Below are 7,174 nucleotides of genomic sequence, written 5' to 3'. Positions count from 1 at the left end.
TTTTTCTTTTTCTTCTTTTTTTTCTTCTTTTTCTCCTTTTTTTCCCTATCTTCTGCGATCTCCGCCCCTCCCCCCCTCCCCCCCCCCCCTCCCCCCCCCCCCCCCCCCTCTCTGACAGGCTCCTGCTCTGTTGTCCAGGCTGGAGTGCACAGTGCCATCATGGCTCACTGAACCCTTGACCTCCTGGACTCAAGTACTCCTCCTGCCTCAGCGTCCTGAGTACCTGAGACTATAGGCGTGCACCCCCATATTCGGCCAGTTTTTATTTTTTGTAGAGATGGGGGTGTCTTCCTATGTTGTCCACGCTGGTCTCTAACTCTTGGACTCAAGTGATTCTATCACCTTAGCCTCCCAAAGTGCTGGGATTATAGGGGTGAGCCACTGTGCCCAGCCATGAAATGCTCTTTTTTCTTTTTATCTTTTTTTTTTTTTTTTTTTTTTGAGGCGGAGTCTTGCTCTGTTGTCCAGGTTGGAGTGCAATGGAGTGATCTCTGCTCATTGCAGCCTCCGCCTCCCGAGTTCTAGCAATTCTCTGCCTCAGCCTCCCGAGTAGCTGGGACCACAGGCGCCCACCACCACACCTGGCTAATTTTTTGTATTTTTAGTAGAGATGGAGTTTCACCATGTTGGTCAGGCTGGTCTTGAACTCCTGAACTCAGGTGATCCACTCGCCTCGGCCTCCCAAAGTGTTGGGATTACAGGCATGAGCTACCATGCCCGGCCAGTGCTTTTTTAATTAAAATTATTTTGTAGACATTTTCCTGTGCTATGAAATATTCTGTAAACATCATGTTTTCTGAAGGCTACATGCTGTTTTGTTAGATCTATATGTCAAAACATCACTTCAGTAAAGTTTTTAGGGAAAAAAGATATGCCAAAATATACATAATCAGTATCCTATTATGAGGTTTCCAATTTCCCACTTTCATAAATAAAGCTGTGATAACAATCTTTCTGTGTACATTTTGGAGTCACATCTCTGACTGTTTTCTTAAAGTAAATTTGTCAAAGTTAGAAATGTTAGGTCAAAAGGCATGGTCATGTTTCCAGGCTTTGGATATATCTGGTCAAATTAAATTTCAGAAAGGAAGTGAGTGAGTGTACAAGAGCCTCCAACTGCCCTGCAATAGACGTCTATTGTTTTGTCTGCCCAGCGTCTCTTCCTTTGGTGGAACCATTGCTCCCTGACTCCTGTAATTCTGGTTGGTTGCCGATCAGCAGGTACTTCTCCTATCAAAGCTGAGGGCACTCTATCCAGGTTACACCCACTGCACTCTTCCTCCGCCCCTAACTTGTCCACTCCTTCATTAGAGTCTTGAACAGAGAAGCCAGTGCTCTAAACAGAACAGTCCAAAGCTCAGATGCTGTTGCTCACAGCCAAAGATCCTTAGTGGATATACTTACTACTTACAGGATATTTAAAAAATTAGTAAATAAAATATTTGCTAATGGAAAACAGTATTTCATTTTAATTTGCCTCCCTCTTAATACCCGTGATGGTGAGCATTTCTTCATATTCGCATACTGACTGTATCCTTTTTCTGTGAATTGCCTGTTTTTGTATTTTGCTCATTTTTATTGGGGAGTTCTTTTATTTTTGCATTTTAAGAGCTGTTTATATATTAAGAATCTATTAACCTGTCATATACAAGGGGCAGTATGGTGAAGTAGTGAACAGATGTATATTGGAGTTAGGCAGACCTAGTTTTCAATCTTAGTGCCATAGGCTCTATCTGTGTGACCTAGTTTTCAATCTTAGTGCCATAGGCTCTATCTGTGTGACATTAATTTTGTAAAACCTCTGTTTATTCTTGTATACCAGTAGAGATAGAGATAATCATATATATTTTATATGATGGTTCTGAGAACTGAATGAGATAAGCTTGATAAATACTTTAATGCTATATTGCAAATATTTGTTTCCTCGTCTTTGCTTAGTACCAAAGGATTAAATTTTGGGGTAATCAATCTTTTCATTCATATTTTCTCCTTTTATTTTTATGCTAAAAAGGCTTTTTGACTCTGATGTCAGATAAATATTCACTATATTTACTTGTTATTTTGTGATTTTTGAAATACATGCTAATTCTTCAATCTAGCTGAAGTTTATCTTGGTGTAGAGCGTGAAATAGGAAATATCTTTTTTTGTAAGTAATTAAGCAATTGTCCTATGATCATTTAGTGAATAATTTAAACTTTTGCCATTAAGAATTAAAACTTTATCAATAACTTAAGTCTTGTATGTAACAGGGGTTGTTTATGGGTTTTCATTTTTTTTTTCTTTTTTTTTTCTTTTTTTCTTTTTTTTTTTTTTTTTTTTTTTTTTGAGACAGAGTCTCCCTCTGCTGCTCAGGCTGGAGTACAGTGGCGCAATCTCGGCTCACTGCAACCTCCATCTCTCGGGTTCAAGCAATTCTCCTGCCTCAGCCTCCTGAGTAGCTGGGACTACAGGTGCGTGCCACCACATCTGACTAATTTTTGTATTTTTAGTAGAGACAGGGTTTCACCATGTTGGTCAAGCTGCTCTCGATCTCCTGACCTTGTGATCTACCCGCCTCAGCCTCCCAAAGTGCTGGGATTACAGGCGTGAGCCACCGTGCCTGGCCCGTTCTTTTCTTATGACTGTTTATTCTTGTGCCAGCACAGGCGAGCATGTATTGTGGGTTCCTGACCCACTGAAATAAAGAGAATATTGCAATAATATTTGGCTAGTTTTTATTTTTTCGTAGAGGCAGGGGTCTCCCTATGTTGCCCAGACTGGTCTCTAACTCCTGGACTCAAGTGATTCTCCCACCTTGGCCTCCCAAAATGCTGAGATTAAAGTGAGCCACATGGATTTTTTGGTTTTCTAGTATATTTAAAAGTTATGTTTCCATTATAGTGTAGTCTATTAAGTGCACAATAGCATTTGTCTAAAATAAGTATACACCTTAATTTAAAAATACTTTATTGCTAAACTACGCTAATAATCATGTAAGCCTTCAGTGAGTCATAATCTTTCTGCTGGTGGAGGGTCTTACCTTGATGTTGAGGCTGCTGAATGATCAGGGTAGTGGTTGCTGAAGGATAGGTTGACTGTGGCAATTTTTAAAAATAAGACAACTATGAAGTTTGCTGCATCCATTAACTCTTCCTTTTTTCAACTTTTATTTTAGAATTAGGGGGTACATGTGCAGTTGTGATACAAAGGTATATTGTGAAAGATTTCTCTGTAGCATGCAATGCTGTTTGATAACATTTTATACACTGTACATCTTCTTTCAAAATCAGAGTCATGGCATGGTGCAGTGGCTCATGCCTATAATCCCAGAGATTTGGAAAGCCAAGGCAAGAGTATCACTGAGCCCAAGAGTTTGAGACCAGCCTGGGCAACATAGTGAGGCTCTACCTTTACAAAAAATTTAAAAATTAGCTGGATGGTGGTGCATGCCTGTAGTCCTACCCCCTTGGAAAGCTGAGGTAAGAGGATTGCTCGAGCTCAGGAGTTCAAGGTTACAGTAAGTTATGATCATGCCACTGCACTCCAGGCTGGGCAACAGAGCAAGACCCTGTCTCTGAAAACAGCAACAACAAACAGTTGGAACCAATTCTCTCAAACCCTACTGCGTTATCGACTAAGTTTATGTAATATTTTAAATTCTTGGTTTTGTCATTTCAGCAGTGTTCACAGCATCTTTACTAGGAGTAGATTCTATCTCTCAAAACCACTTTCTTTGCCCATCCATAAGAGGCAACTCCTCATTCACTCAAGTTTTATCATAAGATTGTAGCAATTCAGTCACATCTTCAGTCTCCACTTCTAATTCTAGTTCTCTTGCTATTTCCACCACATCTGCAGCGACGACTTCCTCAGCTGAAGTCTTGAACCCCTCAAAGTCATTCGTGAAGATTGAAATCAACTTCTTCCAAACTCCTATTCATGTTGATATTTTGACCTACTCCCATGAATCATGAATGTTCTTAATGGCAGTTAGACTGTGAGCCCTTTCCAGAAGATTTTCAGTTTACTTTGCCCAGATCCATCAGAGCAATCACCATCTGTGGCAGCTATAGCCTTACGAGATGAATTTCTTAAATAATAAAACTCGAAAGTTAAAATTACTCCTTGATCTGCAGAATAGATGTTGTGTTAGCAGGCATGAAAATATTAATCTTCTTGTACATCTCTATCAGAGCTCTTGGGCGATCAAATGCATTGTCAGTAAGTAGAAATATTTCAAAAGGAAAGTAGAAATCTTTTTTTTTTTTTTTTTTTTGTGAGCAGTAGGTCTTAACAGTGGGCTTAAAATATTCAGTAAACTATGCCATAAACGGATGTGCTGTCATCCAGGCTGTGTTGTTGCATTTTTAGAGCATGGGCAGAATAGATTTAGCATAATTCCTAAAGTCTCTAGGATTTTTGGAATAGTAAATGAGTATTGGCTTTAACTTAAAGTCACCAACTACACTAGTCTCTAATAAAAGAGTCAGCCTGTCCTTTGAAGCTTTGAAGCCAGGCATTGACTTCTCTCTAGCTAAGAAAGTCCTAAATGGCCTCTTCTTCCAATAAAAGACTGTTTCATCTACATTGAAAATCCTCTGTGTAGCGTAGTCACCTTCATCAGTTATCTTGCGTAGATCTTCTGGAGAACTTGCTGCAGCTTCTCCATCAGCACTTGCTTTACTTTACACTTTTGTGTTATGGAGATGGCTTCTTTCCTTAAATCTTGTGAACCGACCTCTGCTAACTTCAAACTTCTCTTATGCAGCTTCCTCACCTCTCAGCTTTCATAGACTTGAAAGAAGTTAGCGCCTTGCTCTGGATTAGGCTTTGGCTAAGGGGATGCTGTGGCTGTTTTGATTTTTTTATCCAAACCACTAAAATTTTCTCCATATTAGCAATAAGTCTGTGTCACTCACCATTTTTGTGTTCGTTGGAGTTGCTGTTTCAATTGCCTTCAATAACTTTTCCTTTGCATTCGCAAGTTGACTAACTGGTAAAAGAGGCCTAGCTTTGGACCTATCTTGGTTTTCAACATGTCTTCCTCACTAAGGTTAATCATTTCTAGCTTTTTTTTAAATTTAAAGTGAGAGACGTGACTCTTCCTTTCACTTGAACACTTAAAAGCCACTGTAAGATGATTAATTGGCCTCATTTCAACATTGTTGTGTTCCAAGAGAGAGAAACAGGGAATGGCCAGTTGGGGGAGAAATCAGAACATATACCACATTTATCGATCAAATTCACTGTCTTATATGGGCACAGTTTATTGCACCCTGAGACAATTAAAATAGTATCATCAAAGATCACTGACCACAGACCAACATAACAGATGTAATAATAATGAAAAAAATTGAAATATTGTGAGTATTACCAAAATGTGACACAAAGACACATAGTGAGCATGTGCTCTTGGAAACATGGGCTGATGTACTTGCTTGGTGCAGGGTTGCCACACACCTTCAACTTGTAAAAAATGCAATGACTGCAAAGCACAATAAAACAAGGTATGCTTGTATTGTGATTGTAATTGTTGTAGCTCCATAATATGTTTTAGTGACTGGTGGTATCCATTACCCTTCATTAGTCTACATTTTCAATTTTCCAGGTTACAAGTATTTTATTGTTCCGTGTGAACCTAATGATCATTTTGTTAAGCTGCAAAAATAAACTCATTGTTTTTATCATAAAAAGTTTTCAAAAACGCACAAAAGAACAGCAGATACTTTTATGGAGCCTACATGCCCATCATCCAGATTCAACAATGAGCCATTTTACAACAATTCCTTCATGCAAATCCCCACCCCTTTTTTGGCTGAAGTATTTTAAAGTAAATCCAACCCATCTTATATTTTACCTTTAAATACTCCAGTGTGCATCTCTAAAAACTAAGGACACTTTCTCACACAATCACAATACTACTGTCACACCTAAGAAAATTAACTGCAGTTTCTTAACATCATCTAACATTCTATTTGCATCCTGTTTTTCTTATTGTCTCAAAAATGACTGTATGGTTGTTGGTGCACACATTGCATTGGCTGTAATGTATCTGAAGTTTCTTTTAATCTAGAGCAATCCCTTCAACTCTTTTTTATCCTTCTTTCCTCCCTCCTCCTTCTTCTTCATGCTATTGATTTGTTCAACAAAACAGACAAATCGTTCTTTAGAATGTCCCATGTTGCTTCCCCGTGATGTCTTCCATCTTCTTTGTCCTTCATGTTTCCCATAGACGAACGCTAGCTGTAGAGGCTTGGTGAGGTTCATGCTCAACTGTCTTGGCAGGAGCCCTTCTTGAATGATGCTGTGTGTTTTGTGTTGCATCAGCTCAGGAGGAACAGAGGTCTGACTTACCCATTTTTAGCATTTTGGAGACAGATTAATGTGTTTTAGGCGTGTACCTGAATCCTCATGTTGTAAACTTGTGTTTCCCCTCTTACGAACTGTAAATATACCACGGGGTGATGAAATGGCGCCCTGTAAATATTCAGAAGCCATGGATGATCATTGCCTGAATCAATTATTTCATTAGGATTTGTGAAACCCAATGGGTTTTAATTTTAATTATATTTCAGGCATAAATTATGCTGACCAAGATGAACATTTTGTGGAGGCTTCCTGCTTGGGGAAGAGCATATCTTTTAAAAAACATTTATTTATTTGTTTATTTATTTATTTATTTATACATATGGTAGAAAAGTTTAGTCTATTTATCCAGATCTTCTAAAATGTCATTTAATAAAGTTTTAGGATTTTTTTTTTGTTAGAAAATTTCTGTACATCTCTAGATATGTTTATTTGTAGGTATTTTATATTTTATTCACTTTGATAATGTTGAATTGGATTTTTTTAACTATTAGGTTGTCTTAACTGGCTTGGGTTGCTATAACAAATTACCATAGACTCGGTGGATTGTAAACAACAAATATTTATTTCTTACAGTTCTGGAGACTGGGAAGTCCAAGATCAAGGCACCAGCAGATTCAGCATCTAGTGGGGGCCAGTTTCTCATCTCATCTCATCTTCCTGGGGTCTGGACTTTCTGTGACTCTTCCCTCTGTTTAGGGAAAAGGACTTCAAGCTCGGGTTTTCTTTGCTGGGGTTCAGTATTGCTTCTTCCATATTCCAAGTCTCAGGACCCTCAGGGGCAGGTACTGGGTGAGAGTGACCCCCAGAGGTGGAAAGGACCCGGCA

This window comes from Theropithecus gelada, chromosome 10 (genome assembly GCF_003255815.1).
Source record: "Theropithecus gelada isolate Dixy chromosome 10, Tgel_1.0, whole genome shotgun sequence".
NCBI classification, from domain to species: Eukaryota; Metazoa; Chordata; class Mammalia; order Primates; family Cercopithecidae; genus Theropithecus; species Theropithecus gelada.
The sequence above is the reverse complement of the archived record's forward strand: the minus strand, read 5'-3'. Positions refer to the sequence as shown.